Raw genomic sequence first — 16,877 nt, 5'->3', positions numbered from 1 at the left:
GTCACCCTACACAAAGGAAAATAATTTCAAAACTTTGAAAGCAAACTGAAACGGAATGGGTGATTATTACTTTTTAACTTTTGCATAGTAGTCTGATTTGCAAAACTGAATTTTTAGGCCCATGAAATTTTTGTTGCTGGATGCTTTGTAATTGTTGCTTTTAAAATTCTCTTTTAAGTACCGAATTATTAATCTAACTCTAGTTGCCAGAACCAATATTTAGTTGCCAAATTGCCTTTGGCAATTAAATGTTCAAATTAATAATTTAATTCTTAGATTATTGTGTTAAACTTCAGTTTAGTAATTACACTCTTTATGTTGAACCTATTAGGCTATTTTTAAGGAAAATTAACTGGTAGCTATTTGATATAATCTGTGGCATGACACTCTACCTTACAAAAATCTAATTTAGATTGACAAACTTTCTTCTAATTCATGGCTTTTCACATTTAGAATAAAATAGAACTAAAGTTGAATATTCAGTTCCCAGAACTGTATACCTTTCAGTGCCATACAGCGAAGAAGACAAACTGATTATATAAATCATTTGTCTTTTTCCTCCTTGCCATTAATGTGTTCCTTGTCACATTAATATTTTCAACATATTTACATAAAACATTGATTTATTAAGTTGAGAACAACAGAGATCACTGAGTCATTTATGTTCATCTGTAACCTGAACATCCCCAAATCTGAAGTGTAAACAGGTCACAGAAAATATTTACACTTGGCAAAGTCACCATTTTTGTTGTTGTTGTTGCGGTATGTAAAAGACATAACTAGTCTGTGGAATCTGAATGTAATTTAGACAGTATCTAGCAAAGGCTATAGATCTTTTTCACTCTTCGTACTTAAATGCTATTTCTGTGAAAACTCAAGATCTAGACAAATTGGTGATGTTTCCATGTTAATTAGTCAAATGGATCCCTTCTCCATTATGTACATTGATTGCCAGGCTGATCTAAAGCTCTGAACAGAAACCCTCCAATATTACTGTCCCATTCCACGGAAGAATATCTTCATGTTGTTCGACTTAATATTGAGCAGTGGCATGACCTCTAAGACTGAGTACTTGCTGCAGCTTTTTTTCCGGGTGTGAGGCAGTGAGAGCCTCGTAGCTGTCAGCAAGGGAAGAATGGAAGGCGTCAGCTTCCTAGGTGTTCCTCTTGTCATTTGATTCTAAATGGCAATCCGATTACTGCTTCTAATTAAGATGACATCACCCATGGCCATTGGAGAAGAGCAAACTGTATTCCTTCGAGTTGTCTTGTGCAAAGACTGCGGTGTAAATTAAAGAGAAGCAGCCTTTTTATTATTTGCTTCAGGTGTGACAACTCAATGGAATGAGACAGAGGTGGTATTGGCCTTTGCCGAGACCACATTACAGGTTTTGCTCTTGTGACACATGTGACATTGAGATATTTTCTTTGTTTTCAAATTCCAGGAAGCCAGATATAGAATAAATTATATGTTATAAGCCCCAAACGATTAAAGCTCACTAAAAAATTCCTGGATTGCAGAATACCTTAATATTGTAGCATAAAAGACTTAAATAATACTGTTGGGTTGTAGAATGAGATGGTTAAAGAATGTTTCCAGGATACTAGTTTGGAGTGTGCTGGGGAGGATGAATTGGGAAGTGGAGAGACTGGTGCAAGGAGGTAAGGCAGGAAACTGTAGGAATTTTCTCTGTGCAGTGATGCCTATGGTTATAATAATTAAGGCTGAGAAAAGGAGTTTAGTGATAATCTATTGAAACCCTTACTTTGTGAATGAGAAGTGAGGGTCAGAGAACTTGACTTGACCAAAGTTACTCAATCCAAATCTCCTAACACCACTTTGGCCCAGTATGTATTTTTATTATAACATAAGCTTCTAAGATTTATTTCTGAGAATTGACAGAATCACCAAACTCTAAAATTTCACAGACTTGGGACTGGTGGTGAGAGACAGACTCTTGTATTAGAGCAATTGTTTGCTTTCTCCCCGGGGGGCGGGGGGGGAGAATAAGAAGGAAAGTATGGATTAGGGATTAGGAATTAGGCCACTTGGGTTGAACCTCAGATTTTGCCAAAATCTTGTTGATATTTGACAGAGGTTTTACCATGATTTACCAGGAAGTTAACAAAACTTAAGCTTCAGAATTATCATGTCCACATGAAATTTAAAGAGGGGCCTTGGCAATGCGTTCATGTATTTATACAGCAAAATATTTATTTTTTTAAAAAAGATTATTTATTTATTTGTTTGAGAGAAAGAATGAGAAAGAGAATAAGAGCATGAGAGGGGAGAGGTCAGAGGGAGAAGCAGACTCCCTGCTGAGCAGGGAGCCAGATGCAGAACTCGATCCTTGGACTCCAGGATTATGACCTGAGCTGAAGGCAGTCGCTTAACCAACTAAGCCACCCAGGCACCCCTATACAGCAAAATATTTAAACATAGTCAATACCAGAGTCTCTATAACAATTCTGACCTCCAGTCAGTCTACTTTCTACTTTCCCTTATGCTGGTGGCATTGGAGTGACCACTGGTTTGATGATACATTTAAGTTTAATGGGATTATATTTATATGGTTTGTGGCCCCATTATGTATAGATATTTTCTAGCTGTCCATGTGAAGGAATAGCTTCCAAGAATTCTTCTACATCCCCTATGAAACAACGGACTCAGTGACATCAACAATAAACAGGTTATGAGTGCTGTCAATTCAGAGTTCTTAAAAATAGTCACAGCACGACAAATCTTGATATGCTCTAAAATATTACAGCTTATATTTCATGGCTTTAAAATTTTATGTCTCGTGTGTAAAAGAAACTTGATAGAAGATTCCCCAATTTGACAACAATCTTAAAAATTTACATGACATGAATTGTGAAGCTAAATCATCAATAATAAATAACATACATTTCTACCAACCATGCCAGAGGAAAAATTGAATTACCTTCCTATTCTCTCCATTGAAAATGATTTTGCAACATTGATGTATGTGAGGAGGTAATCAAAGAGCATGTATCTTGAAATGCAACCTAGAAGTATATAAGGGAGTTAATTAATAAAAATATTATATAACTTTTTCAGATTTAGTGACATTCGTGTTGTCTGCTTTTTAAAATTTGTAATTTTTATATCTTCTCCCCAAAACATGTATATTCATTCTAAGACCCAATTTTGTATTTTTTTCCTTAAAAAAGCATCCCCAAGTTGTATGTGATTAAAGTCACACAAAGCCTGGATGTCTCCCCATTAGTTGAGTCCTTAGGGATCCAGATAAAAAGAGAGAAAGGAGAAAAGAGATACTGGGCATTTCACCACCTCATCCCTTCCAGTAGCATTCTTAGATACGGGTATATGCGATTAAACATGTACAAAGTGATTGATGGCCTATAGGAAGAAAACAATTCAACTTTTGTATGTAATTAAAAAAAATCTTTAATTTATTTATACACACATAATCTTGCATAGACTTAAAGTTATAATTTTTTTGCCATCATTGTATGTCCCGGTTTCTAATTTCTTCTGCCAGTTTCCTATTATGGGAGTTTCATCATTTAGAGTTTGATCAGGAAAGCAGAATGGCCATAAATGATATGCAAAAAGAGATGCATTATAGTGATTAGACCTGATGAATTTAGTGATTAGACTTGCTGAAGTCCATGGAGGATGTCACCTCTACATAGCGTGAGCCTGCAGGTAAGGGAGGTCAGAAGGGCAAGCGGTGAGTAAGAAAAGCTGGAAATAAGGCAGGGGAGAATAAGGAAAACTGGAAATGGTGAAGAATCTAGAATCTAGGAGGTCAAACTGGAACTCACATCTGCTATTTACTGCCTGTAACCAGGGCTATTTGTTTGACATAGAAGAAAAAGCCAGTGACCTTCACCATGAAATTGCACAAGTGCCTGTCCCAGGAGACAGAGAAGCTCAAAGGGAGATTCCGCGGAGTTGAAGGAGATGTGCATCGCGCAGCTGCCCCAGGTCTGCAGGGGGAGCCAACAGATCAGCGATGCTTCGTGCAAGCTTTTGTAATGGTGTCCTGGCCACCTCTCCAGATTTTCAGAATGGAATGATTACTGCTGCTTTTCTGGCTTTCAAATCTTGAGCAAATTAGTCTGTTGGCCATCCCTAATGTGCTACCGTACGGGAAGGAGAATTCTGGGAAATGACTTTTAGAGCTTATGAAAATTGACACATTTCTCCATTGAGTAGAGATTTTTGAGTACGTTTTCATGATGGCTGACCATTCAGATATGTTCCATAGGAATTAGCATCTTTACATTTTTCTTTTCTTTTCCAATTTTTTTTTTTTGCCACTAAGAATAATGGACCAACAAATACCCTTAAGATACACCTTTACGTACAGATAGTTTTACTTCTAAAGGATAAAGTCCCATGAGTGGGCTGACCTAAATAGTAAGCATATTTTTAATCTTAATAGATGTTAAAAGATTCCTTTCCAAAAGGGCTGTTATAACTTAACATTTCTAACTGCAGTTATTTTTAGTTTATTGATTTTTCCCTGCCAACAAGAGAAAGGATACCTTTTAAAATGTATAACAACCCAATGGATGAAGGGGTTATCTCTTTTTAAAGCTGTACTTCACCCTTTACTAGATATTTTGAGTATATTTCCCTAACTGCCAGCCATTCAGATATGCTCTTTTGTTAATTGTTAATACATAATTTTGCTCATTTTTCCATTTTTTGGGTCTTTCTGTCAATTTATGCTATGCTATTTTTGATTGTGTTGGAAGTTATTATTGTAAAGTTGTTTGTAGAACTAATCTCAGGTCTATTATATGATTATTGGTCTTCAGAGACGATCGATGTTTGCTATGTGCAGGTATCTGGTGGCTCCAGCAAGGCAGAATCATGTCGATTCTGTTTAAAGAATTGTAATAATTCAGCTCTCAGCTGCAATCTATCCAAGGGCCTAACTACTTTTGATTTACACTTACTCCTAAGGTACAGTCTTTTGGTCCTTCCCTCTGATTCTTGAAGCTTTTGAATCTAATTTTGATGCCTCTAGCCTAAGAAGGTTTCAAAAGGTACAATCCAGTCTCCTGTCCTCTCTGACATATCTTTTGGAATCTACAAGGGACTAGGAGCTCCAAACTTCTGGGCTCATTTTCCTAAGCCTCAGGGTAATGCTTCATTTTTTTTTCTTTTAAGATTTTATTTATTTATTTGAGAGAGAGCATAGTGAGAGAGTGAAAAAGAGAGAGAGAGAGCACAAACGGGTGAGGGGTAGAGGGAAAGGGACAAGCAGACTCCCTGCTGAGCAGGGAGCCCCATGTAGAGCTCCATCCCAGGACCCTGAGATCATGATCCTAGCTGAAGGCAGACGCTTAACCGAATGAGCCACTCAGGCGCCCCTGCTTTACTTTTTTTTAATGCTTCCAGCATTTTAAGGGGATTTAGGAAAATATGATAATGACCTTTTTCACTCCAAGTTTGGGCCAAATTACTCAATCCACCATTATCAGAACCTGATATCTGAATCTGAAATAATAATGTCACTCATGCTTAGAATGGAAGCATTATCGGTAGCATTGGGGTTTCTGAGTGGGTCTTCAATAAATGGCATCCCTCTCCTCCACTTGGGATTAACAACAAGTTGAGAAATAAGACAAAAAGTAAAAACCAGGGAGTGTCCAAGATAGCTCTCTTATTAATAAGAGAGTTAAAGTTGAAGAGAGAGCTTCGCATGATAGTCAACTTGGCCCGTTAACTGAAACCCAGAATCAGGGAGACATACCCCGCCAGTGAAGGAAGCCTCCTCCTGTAGCAGACCTGACCATCTGGCTGAGCAGAAGACAAGTCCAACTTTCCACACCCAGGCCTGCTTTGTAGTCAGAAGTCTATCACCTGCTGGAGTGAGCAAAGGAATGTGATGGTTCTTAGGGAAAATCCCTCCTTATGGACCCTGGAAACAGAGAAAAGGCACTCCTTTTGAAAAGGTAATTGCAGAAATTTTATTTCATTAATATATATGTTTATATATTACTTAGTATAAAGAGCTTTGAGCTTTTGAAGGGTTGAATATTCCTAAATACTGAATATACCAAAAGTCAGTAGCTGAACCTTTAAAACTGTGTGACTTTGGACAAATCACTTACTTGCCTTCTTTCAGACAATGTTTCTTCATCAGTACAAATGAGATCATAATCTCTTTTGAGCTAATTTCTTTTAAAAGCTAAATGAGATGCTGTGTTTAAAGTACTATATCCATCTAAGGAAATTCTCTTAGCGCTATTTTCTGTGTGTGTGTGTGTGTGTGTGTATATGTGTTTGGTGTTTCCAGCGCTTTCCGAGTGCAGCCTCCTGGGTGCTTCTCCTTATTCAGATGTTTGTTTGTCTGCCCTCTGCCCTCCTGTCAGTGCTTGAGGGGCCCCCTTCATCCTTTCTTAGCAGAGCACACACAGTCATTTCCATGCAGCAGAGGCTCTCACACCTTTATTGCCTAGCTTTTTATTTTTTTCCCTAAGCACAGATGAATGGCAGGTTTTATAGATCTTTTCTAACTTACTATTATGTTTCTGGTGAAAAACACTTTTCCATTTGAAAACTTCTCCCAAACCCTGAAGGTCACTTCCTTCTATCAAAATATATTCTTTAGTTCTCTGACATGCTAGCTTATTAAATCACACCTCCTCTCTAGGTGCTCAGATGGAGAAAGATCTGCCAGCTTTTATTTTCTCTAGTATATATCTCAGGCTTTACCAAGATAGAAGCAGAGAACGTCTGAATACAGACCATAATATTGCTATGATATGACATAATATTGATATGAAAAACATAATTATGATATGATATGACAATATAATATAAATAATTTTGTGCTACCTCTTGCTCTAACAAAACCCCAAATTTCCTCTTTATGCTTCTATAAATGTCACAATTTTGAAATGTGATTGAGATTTCTACTGGGTTATATGTAGCAGAGATGGGTTTTTTCCCTAGGAAATTATTTTGTCATTATAATCTAAGACTTTAATAGAAAGCTTTTGTATGTTAGCTCTCTTTGCTTATCCATTTTGGAGAGAAGAAATAGAAAATGCAAGTATACATTCTTAAAAATCCTATTGTTTTAGAATTAAAATATTTTCTTTGAAACTCCTAATGCTAAATTCAGTTCCATTATTTACCTTGGCTAATGAGATATTTTGCACAGCTGGCTTATGAAAAAGATATGCAAAATATTCGATTTTCCCCTTAACTCCACTAAATATCCTTTAAAAATCATCTTTTTGGCAAGCTTCTGCTCTTCCAACCCATCCCTGCCTGTTGCTAATTTTATACCTTCTTTCTTCAATTGCTGCCTGAGGTCTAAGGCCTTTTTTACTGCAGAGATTTTCCTGTGTCATTGTGGGATCATGGCCATCGCTCCAGTGTGTCTACCTCTAGCATCTGTATCCACTCCGATCTGAGAATGCTTTCCCCCTCCTCACTAGAAATGCTCTCCCCATCTAACTAGAGTAGATTACTTTCTCGTTGAGTGTCTCCCAGAATTCTCTAATTCCCTGTTAGCAAAAGGAGCTCTGACCTTGGGTTTAGGAAATGTTCTCCGTTTATAATTCTTCTAAAACGAGCACGTCTGCTGGAAGCCATTTAGGAGAGAGTTGCCTGGGGTTTCCCCCTGCTGGCCAGCATGCATTTTTCTCAGCTGAATATATGAGCTTTCCTCTTAATTTTTATTCTCTGAACCATTTGTTCCTCTTAGAGGCTGCATGGTGCCAAAATATCATGGTTTTCTACTGAGTAAATGTTGTTTGGACAAATGGATGTAAACTGTAGTTTAAAACGAGACAAGCACGACACCTGTGCCTCCTGATAGGCCTGACATCAGGGAACATCAGTCTGATTTTTGTATTTGTTTCCTGGCAGCATGGGGATGAATTTTTCACTTTTATGTCTGCATTGCATAGACAAGATCTGCGCTTGTGTCTCTGGTATTTCACTTGATAGATCATAGTTGGTATGTCATTTGAGACTGTCCATATGTCATAGAATTTAAAAAATCGTAGAGAAAACCCCCTGTGCCCGTACCCTGCTTTGTTTTCTTAAAAAAAAAAGTGTGCATATATTTATATATATACATACATATATATATATACATACATATATATATATACATATATATATATATATATGTATGTATATATATGGATTGGTGGATGTTTTACACTTTTAATGTTACCTTTCCCTGGAATTGATGAATTCCATTCAGACATGATCTCAATTTCCACATAGAGCCTCTCATGACTCTCGGGGCATCCTGATTTAAAGTTGGATATCCTATGATACGCCATGTATTTTCCCTATGTCTGTTCTTCACATTTCTCCAGTATTAATCCTCTTTGAAAGGATTAGAGCATATTCGCTGTTAATACCAGGCATCCTATGAAAACTGTTGAAGCTTAAGGAAAATTATTTCCTTAATCCATGAGTCTGACATTCTGTTTGGCAGCAACAAATATGGGTGTCTCCAGAGCTCCAGCAAACAATAAGCTTAAAATGGAAAGCAATCGTAGATAACTCTTAACTCTTCATTGCAATATAATGAAGAATGGAAATCTACCATTCTGCAAATTTTTTTTTTAGGCTGTAATCTTTTTTTTTTAATGTGCGCTCACAACCAGTACGACACTAGCTAGCAGTATCCTGTATTCTGTCAGTGGTACTAGTAAAATGACCATAATATGCTGCAGAACAAGGAGAAGGTTTAGACGTTGACGTTCTTCAACAAAAAGCCTTGGAGTGTACTTTTCTCTTTATTGCTTGCTGTCATTGATCTCATTTCGTTTAATTTTAGAGCTAGAAGGAGTCTTTTAGTGCATGTGCCGGCGAAGTGAGCAGCAGCAGGAGCTTTGAAGTTCATCGGCTCACCTTCCACTCTCTACGTTGGGTAAACTGAGGTCCAGGTTTGTGACTTGGCCAGAATCTCTAAGCTGTTAGAGGCAGAGCTGATGCTTGGTATTTGACTGATAAAACAGTGCACTGTCCACTAAATCTCAATGTGTCCCTTTGGCTTGTTCTCTCTTTCATTTTTAGACATATGATCAGTCTCAGCTATGATGAAAGAGAAAAAAAGAAAAACAAAATCAGTAAATATCAAGGTTGGGAAATTATAGAGTTTTAGTTTTAAAAAAGTACAGACCAGGAGGCATAGTCCATATAGATATAGGCAAATGTTGTAGAATTTTAAAATTTTAGTCTTTTTTGTTTTTTAAAGATCTTATTTATTTATTTGAGAGAGAGAGAGAGAGAGCGCGCGCGCACGTGCACACACACACACAAGTGGGGGGAGGAGCAGAGGGAGAGAGAAAAGAAGGCTCTCAGTAGGACTCGATCCCAGAACCGTGGGATCATGACCTGAGCCGAAGGCAGATGCTTAACCGACTGAGCCACCCAGGTGCCCTAAAATGTAGTCTTTTTTTTTTTTTTTAAAGATTTTATTTATTTATTTGACAGAGAGAGACAGCCAGCGAGAGAGGGAACACAAGCAGGGGGAGTGGGAGAGGAAGAAGCAGGCTCACAGCGGAGGAGCCTGATGTGGGGCTCGATCCTATAACGCCGGGATCACGCCCTGAGCCGAAGACAGACGCCCAACCGCTGTGCCACCCAGGCGCCCCTCAAAAGAATTTTTGTATGCTAACAAGAACCTACAAGATTTTGGAGGCCCTGCTATTGTCAAGTTAAGGTTATTTTTCCCTTCCCATTAAGACAGTTGGGAGTTTCCTTCTTGAAGTTAGATTATTGATAAGAATACTTTTTTTTCCTTGTAAATCACTAAGATATTTGTAAATAAAGGGAGACTCATGTCCTGCAGGACTGTAATCTCCACTGTTAACCATTTGTTTTTCCCTTCCCTTAGCTTTAGGGCAGCCAGGAGTGCCTTAGGAATGCCGCATAGATCCCACCTGGGAGTGGGGGTGGGGGTGGGTTGTGGGGTGTCAGCTTGTGCTTTGTCCTCAGCTTGCCTTCTGCTCCCTCATCAGTCTAATTAAAATTTCACACAGGAGAAAAAGTTTTAATGGATTTCCTCCCAAAAAAGTTCCTATGGCAAAAAATATGTGTATATGGAGAGAGCTAGACACAGAGAGCGAGAGAGAGAATTCCAAGTGAAACAAAGCTAATAGTTCTTTTTATTGTAGGACTTTTCAAAAATTTTGCCTTGATAATGAACATGAACTGTGAATCTCCTAGTTTTTCTCAAAATTCATAAAACCAAGAACTTTTAAAAAAATTAAATATGTTATAATGTCTGTGGGATCTCTAGTGTGTGTTTTCAAGCACTTTGGGAGACTCTTTCTGTCCAGTTCCATGACTTTAAATTCTTCCTGAAAGCTGATGATATTCCTATTTTTATCTCTGGCTTTGATTTCTCCCTTGAGGTCCAGAATCACATAGCTAAATGTCTTCACATCCCTATTCGGATATTTAATAGGCATCTCAAACATAACCTAATCAGACTCTTCATGTCTACCCCACACATTTATACACACAACCTATTTTTTTTTCCAAAGTTAATTCTCATCTCAATAAATTACACCACCATCCACACAGTTTTTCAAATCAGATTTAAACTAGCTGTGCCCCTCCGGAATCATCACCTGCCACAGGCTGGGTTCTCTGGAAGAATAGGCTGAGATGAAGTTTGTGTGCATATGTTTATTAGGGATCGATACCCGTGGAAGGAAGGAGGTGGAGGCAGAATTAGGGAGAGGGGAGGTCCTAACAGTGTGCTTCAGACAAGCTGGCAGCGAGCTCTCAGTGAAGACTGCCCAGCAGGGTTGTACCAGATTCGGAGAAAGTCGCTTCTCCTTTGGATGCCTGCCTTGTTCATGTCCATCACCATGTCAGCTGTCCAGAGAAAGACATAACCCACTTTGGAGAAGTTTCCTCATAAGCATGTGCTTATGTGTACTCTGCTGGTATCTGGAGTGGACTCTGCAGTTCTGTGGATTTCTCTCTCTGGGCAGCTTTCTCTTACAGGTTCTCTCTGCCCTGGTCTTCCAGGATCTTCAGCTCTGTCTCCTCAACTCATATTTCTCTGTGAGGCTCTGCCTGGGTTCCCTTTTCTTCATCCATGACCTTGAATCTCTTTTAAGCTATAACCTGGGGGCAACTGTAGGGTTTATTTTGTCTGCTTTCCATCTGTCAGAGATAATGACTTTTGTTTTCTGGTGTCTAGTGTCTTGAAAATAGTGATTTCATATATTTTGTCTGTTTTTGTTTGTGTTTTGGTTGTTTCAAGGAGGAAGGGGAATCAGTTCCTTGTTACTTCATCTTGGCCAGAAGTGGAAGTCCCTGGAGTTTCTCTCTTAAGCCTTTCTTTGTTCAGTTTGTTTACTTTTGCAAGAACTTATTTCCTTGCAAGCTCCAATTCTGTCTTGCATCACCCCTCCATCCAAAACAGAGTCTGTGGTAAGTGCCTTCATTATCGTCTGAAAGACTCTTCTTGTTCTTCCTTTTCCCTTCTTCCCTTTATGTTAAACCCTCCTCTCCTTTCAAGAGAAAAATTCAGACAGGCAGACGCGCACACACTCACATACACACAAACACACACACCTTATTTTCATTTTGGTATTGCTACAGATCTTAAACCTTGGGAGTGAGGACATACATTACTTCCTCTCACCCCATCCACAAGAGCTTGGAGGAGCTCTGTCCAATGACCTTCCTGTGATGATGGAAACGCTCTGCCATCTACAGTGGAGTCCCTGGGGCTGGGGAGCACTCGAACAGTGCCTAGGGCAATGGATGGACTAGATTTCCATCGCATTTAATTGTGATTAATTTACATTTAAATTTAGATAGCCACCTGTGGCTAGTGGCTATTGTATTGGACATCCGCAGCCAACAGGATTTTTTTTTTTTTTTTTTTTTTTTGCCAGAGGTGAAGAACGGCTTAGATGTCACGGCTACATCTCCCTTAGCTACCATTGTTTTCCTACGCAATTCACCCTAATGACAGATTGAATTGCCGTGGTATAGGCATGATATAGGCTCGTTTATTTACATACAACTAACAGGTACTAACTAGGTGTGTGATAAAAATGTAACCTTTTTGAATTTCAATATTTTCTGGACTAAGGGGGCTAATCACACCTCCAAACAGGTTGCTGTGTTTCTGTAAGATAATGTGTAGTGCGTGGTCGCTATTTCGTAAACATGAATTTTTTTTCTTCTCCAATATATCTCCTTTTAGAAATAATATTTCTGAAGGCCATAAAATATTAAACCACTCATACTTGAGTGTTATTATGTCTAAGAAAGACCTTTCCTCTGGTTTTATTTGTGCATAGGACAACTGCTCTTCAAGAAGGAAGGAGGGAAGTAACTAGACTATCCTAGAGGAAGTAGGACGCACTGAAGACAACGTTCATCAACTTGAAATGTCAGCAGAGCAGGACAGCAAGAAAAAACCAAAAGTAAGTAGTTCAGCTTTCAAGAGCTAGCATCCTTTTACTCCCAGGTTATAGGGGCACCCTTGTGGTTCCTGAAAGTGAACAACATTTCTTTCAACCTGTTGTTCCTTGAGAACACTCCATTCCAAGGCATCTTTGACCTTCAATGCTTCAATTCAGTGGAACGGGTCTGGATTAATGAGCTGGCACAGCAACTTGCCTCCGAGAGGCCCAGAGATAACACCCAGATCAGCGCCAATGACAACAGCAACAGAACACATTTAATTTGTCTTTTAAAAATCACAGCACAGGCACGTGAGAGGCTTACTTTCATTGATCTCTGTTGTTTTTCCCCTAGTCCACTCATCTGGAGTGGAGCGTGGCAGACAGCTCTCAACTAACAAGGAACTTCTCTTTTCACAAGGTGCCTGCTCTGCACGATTTTCTCTGTTAAGTGTAAAACAAGTTTTCTATTGCAAGTCATAAATGTCTGTCACAGGCAAACTCAGGACTGCATGTTTGCAAAGTGCTAGGATAATTTAGGGGGCATGATACCAGGTGGTGGAGAAGCAGGTGTTTATGCTTTCTTTGGCTGTGTTCTCACCTGTGCTGTGTGACCCTGGGAACATTCTATCATGTCTCTGAGCTTTAGATTTACCAGTCACTAGAAGGAAAAGAAAAAGAAAAGAAGGAAGGAAGAAAGAGCTAAAACGAGGGTTACAGTGTTGTTCAGGGTTGTGTGGATAGATGAGACTGCAAGAAAAGAAAAAAGATAAAGGGAAACCTTGATAGGTTAATACAGTTCTTATTTTCTTTCTTTCTTTTTCTTTCTTTTCTTTTCTTTTTTAGTTGTTATTTTCTATAACTATGGCATTCATTTATTTATTTAAGCTGCATTCCTGGAATCTTAGATGCTTTTGAGTGTCTATATGTGTCAGACTTACCTATTAAAAAAGTTTATTTTTAAATCTTTTAAAAACATTAATAAAAATTGACACTTTCTAAAATTGGTAATGTAACAATTTCCACACCTTGGAAACCACCAGTGCGTTAGCTTGTACTATTAGGCTGACTAGTTTGGGGGCATATCTAACTAAAAAGAAGGCTTTTCCTGCCCACACTGAATTATAAGGCCTGTATGGTACTAGAACTCTTAAAAGATCTAGCCTTCACATAGCTGGTGAGCTACATTTGCACTTGAGCAAGTAGCCAGTAGGGCACATATGCAACTGGATTTATTAAAATGTCAGGTGCCTCCAGCCGATGCCCACCTTCTGCTCCTGCTGCTCACACTATGTACCACAGGCAACGTGCGGAAACTCACGCCAAGTCACTCGGAGATGTAAAATATAATGCTATTTATTTGTACTTGAATTCAACTTTTATAGCCAAAAAAAAAAAAGACTGAAATCTTCCATGTATTTTATGCAGAGAAATTTCATAAAATATTTCTGTTATCCCTGCAAAGCTATAATATCATCCTGAAACACTGCGCTATAAGCATATAAACAAGGCTCTCCATGTCTGTCAAAGATGAAATTCAGGGAAATAAATTGAAACCTGACAATGAAAATGTACTTTGAGCATAAAGTTACCATTTGATAGGTGAGGGAATGGAACACACCGTTGAAGAAAATCTCATTAACGAATATGCTGGTGACATTGCAGCAGGCATTTATATGAGCTTTCATTGAACAACTATTACTATTGTCTCATAAATGCAGTTCAGAGAAGCATCTAAGCATGCATATACGGCAGTGATGGCAAATTGTCTTCTCCAGGGTCTATCTCTTCCCTCCTTTTTCCTAAAAGAGAACCTGGCTTTGGCTGGGCACAGACCTTCACAAAGACTCCATTTTCTAGCCTTCTATGTACTAGATGGGGTCACATAAGCAGAAATTTTGCATGGCAGATTCTAAGAGTGCCTCTGCCCTTTCTTGCCTTATTCTTCCATCCTACTGCCTGGAACATGAATGTGGCTGCTGGAGCTCTGACAGCAATTCTGTTCAACCGAGGAACGGTGGAGCAATGTCTCTGCTGGGTTTGTGGAGCCACCTGACTAGCCTTGGGCTGCCTATTAATGAATTCATTTGTACGTAGGAAACTAAATTTCTGTCTTGTCTAAGCCACTGTTAGTATGTTTTTTGGTCACAATCAGTTACACAAAATCCTAACTAATATAGACATCAACTCACTTGAAGACAGAAATTATGTAACATTCTCACAGTTCTAGAGACACCAAACCGAAAGCTGTAGATTGCTTCACTTGGCTTAATTTTTATGCCATATTCTGGGAGCTGAATATGAGGAGGACTGCTACTTTTAAAATAAGTGATATGCACAATATAATTAATATACACAATTTAATATGATTTATATATATGATATACACAGTAAGAGAAAAAACTAAGTGCTCACAATCCATTTTTAACATACTACCAAATAAAGTGACATCTAGTGGCTTCTGTGCTGACAGAATAATTACAGGAGCAGAAAACTCTGCAGGTGGGGTGGTTCCTATAATGTAATAAGCAAAATGTTTTCAAGAAGTCCTTGTAAAGTAGAGCTGCATCTTGTGCAAGAAGTGTGTTCTCAAGCTAGCATTTCTGGCAAAAAAATCCCATGTAGTCAGTACTGTCCTTAGAATTCTTATAAAGTTAGAATATATATGTGTATATATAGTTTGGGGATACAGCTCTCTTCAGATTTCTGGGCAAAATACTGTTCATATTTATGGTAAAATCCCTAATTTTGAGTGGACTAGCAGGGAGAAATCTCCGAATTCCTTTGCTTTTCTTCAGGGTTTACTTCTGATTTGTATATTAAACCTCTAAATCCCACTCACACTAAGATATTTGTTATTTGGGTGAAGATTAAAGAAGATGGAGGAATTGCATTTAAACGTAGAGCTAGGTTCAAAGTCAGCTTACAAAGCCTTAGGTGCCCAGGAAGTCAGCTTCGTGTGCTGCTTATATATCCTCCAGGTGGTAGGCAGGTACCAACATCTTTCAAAATAGTAGTGGTTAATTTCCCTCCACAATGTCAATTTTATTACAGTGTGTTTTGTTTGTTTGTTTTGTGTTTTGTTTTGTTTTTTAAGAGAGGGAGAGGTGGGGGATGGGGCAGAGAGACAGGAAGAGAGAGAATCTTAGGCAGGCTTCACACCGGGCTCAATCTCACAACCCTGAGATCATGACCTAAGAGGAAATCAAGAGTTGGGCGCTTCACAGACCGAGTCACACAGGTGCCCCAGGGTATGTTTTTGATTCTAAGCTTTTAAAAATTATTTGCAATTATGTGCTCAATGAATTCCAGAATTTTACTTTTTTTAATGTCCAAGTTCATTTGTAAGGCGTTGGTATGAATAATTCACCATATATATTATTGATAGAGTATATTAGTTGTTTTTATTTTTATTGTTTTATTCTTTTCTTTTTTATTGAAGAATAATTAACATATAGTTAATTAACTATTTTTTAAAAATATAATATGCTGGCACTGGTTTTGTTTCTTGGTGCGATTTTCAACCTACCGAATGAACTCAATCTGTCGAGGTAGGAATGTAGCTGTACTCTGTGGATAAACCTCAGGGATGAAATAAAACTTTGTTTGGACTGACATGAAAAATAAAGTAAATATGATTCATTTGTTGCTTTAAAGTTTTGACAGACGTGAACACTGAAGAATCTTTTGAATTAATTTTTATTTGTAACAAAACATTATGGGGAAACAGCTTAAAAAGTCACACAGTGCTGGGGCCCCTGGATGGCTCAGTGGATTAAGCATCTGCCTTTGGCTCAGGTCATGATCTCAGAGTCCTGGGATGGAGTCCCACCTCAGGCTCCCTGCTCAGTGGGGAGCCTACTTCTCCCTCTCCCTCTGACCATCCCCACCCGCCCCCCTCATGCTCTCTCTCACATAAATAAATTTTAAAAAAATCTTAAAAAAAAAGTCACATACTGCCAAGAGTCATAAAAAGCATCAGTCTCCTGTCCCCATCAGATATGCAATGACTCCCCACAGGCAAAGACTTTGAATTCTTTAGTTGTTCCTTCCAATACTTATCTCTATGAGGGTGGTTAACATTAGCTATTGCTATTTGTTGATTCAGCAATTTCAGACGTATCATTGGATTTTTTTTTATTTTGAGACAAGGATTTGCGTTTGCTTTGTCTTTTCCTTGCCATAGTACTTTAAAATCATTTTGGTAAAACCCCCACATATTTTGTTTCTTATTACAATATAAATATTATTTACTTTGAACAAAATAACATTCCATGATTATATTTTGTTCACTGAATGGCTTTCTTTTTTTTTTTTTTTTCCTGGAGATAATTGGCTTATTTTTACACTTACTCAGTTCTCTGAATATTTAAGCTTTATGCACCATTAAGGAACTCTGAAATTGTTTTCTATGCAGTCCAACCTCTTAGATCATTTATCAGTTGCATTTTTGTTCTGGAGATCCGT

General features: G+C 38.3%; 1 long non-coding RNA gene across 1 annotated transcript in view; it reads left to right on the top strand.

Moving 5' to 3' along the window:
- Window positions 1-16,877, top strand: part of LOC123789004 (uncharacterized) — a 117,034-nt gene that overhangs the window by 86,745 nt on the left and 13,412 nt on the right. The window contains exons 6-8 of the long non-coding RNA XR_015723878.1: window positions 3,836-5,954; window positions 8,810-11,424; window positions 12,306-12,431. This is a non-coding gene — a long non-coding RNA (uncharacterized LOC123789004). The remainder of the gene's footprint in view (window positions 1-3,835; window positions 5,955-8,809; window positions 11,425-12,305; window positions 12,432-16,877) is intronic.

This window comes from Ursus americanus, chromosome 3 (assembly GCF_024610735.1).
Source record: "Ursus americanus isolate L20-20 chromosome 3, mUrsAme1.1.p, whole genome shotgun sequence".
NCBI classification, from domain to species: domain Eukaryota; kingdom Metazoa; phylum Chordata; class Mammalia; order Carnivora; family Ursidae; genus Ursus; species Ursus americanus.
This window is presented reverse-complemented; position numbering and strand designations above follow the sequence as displayed.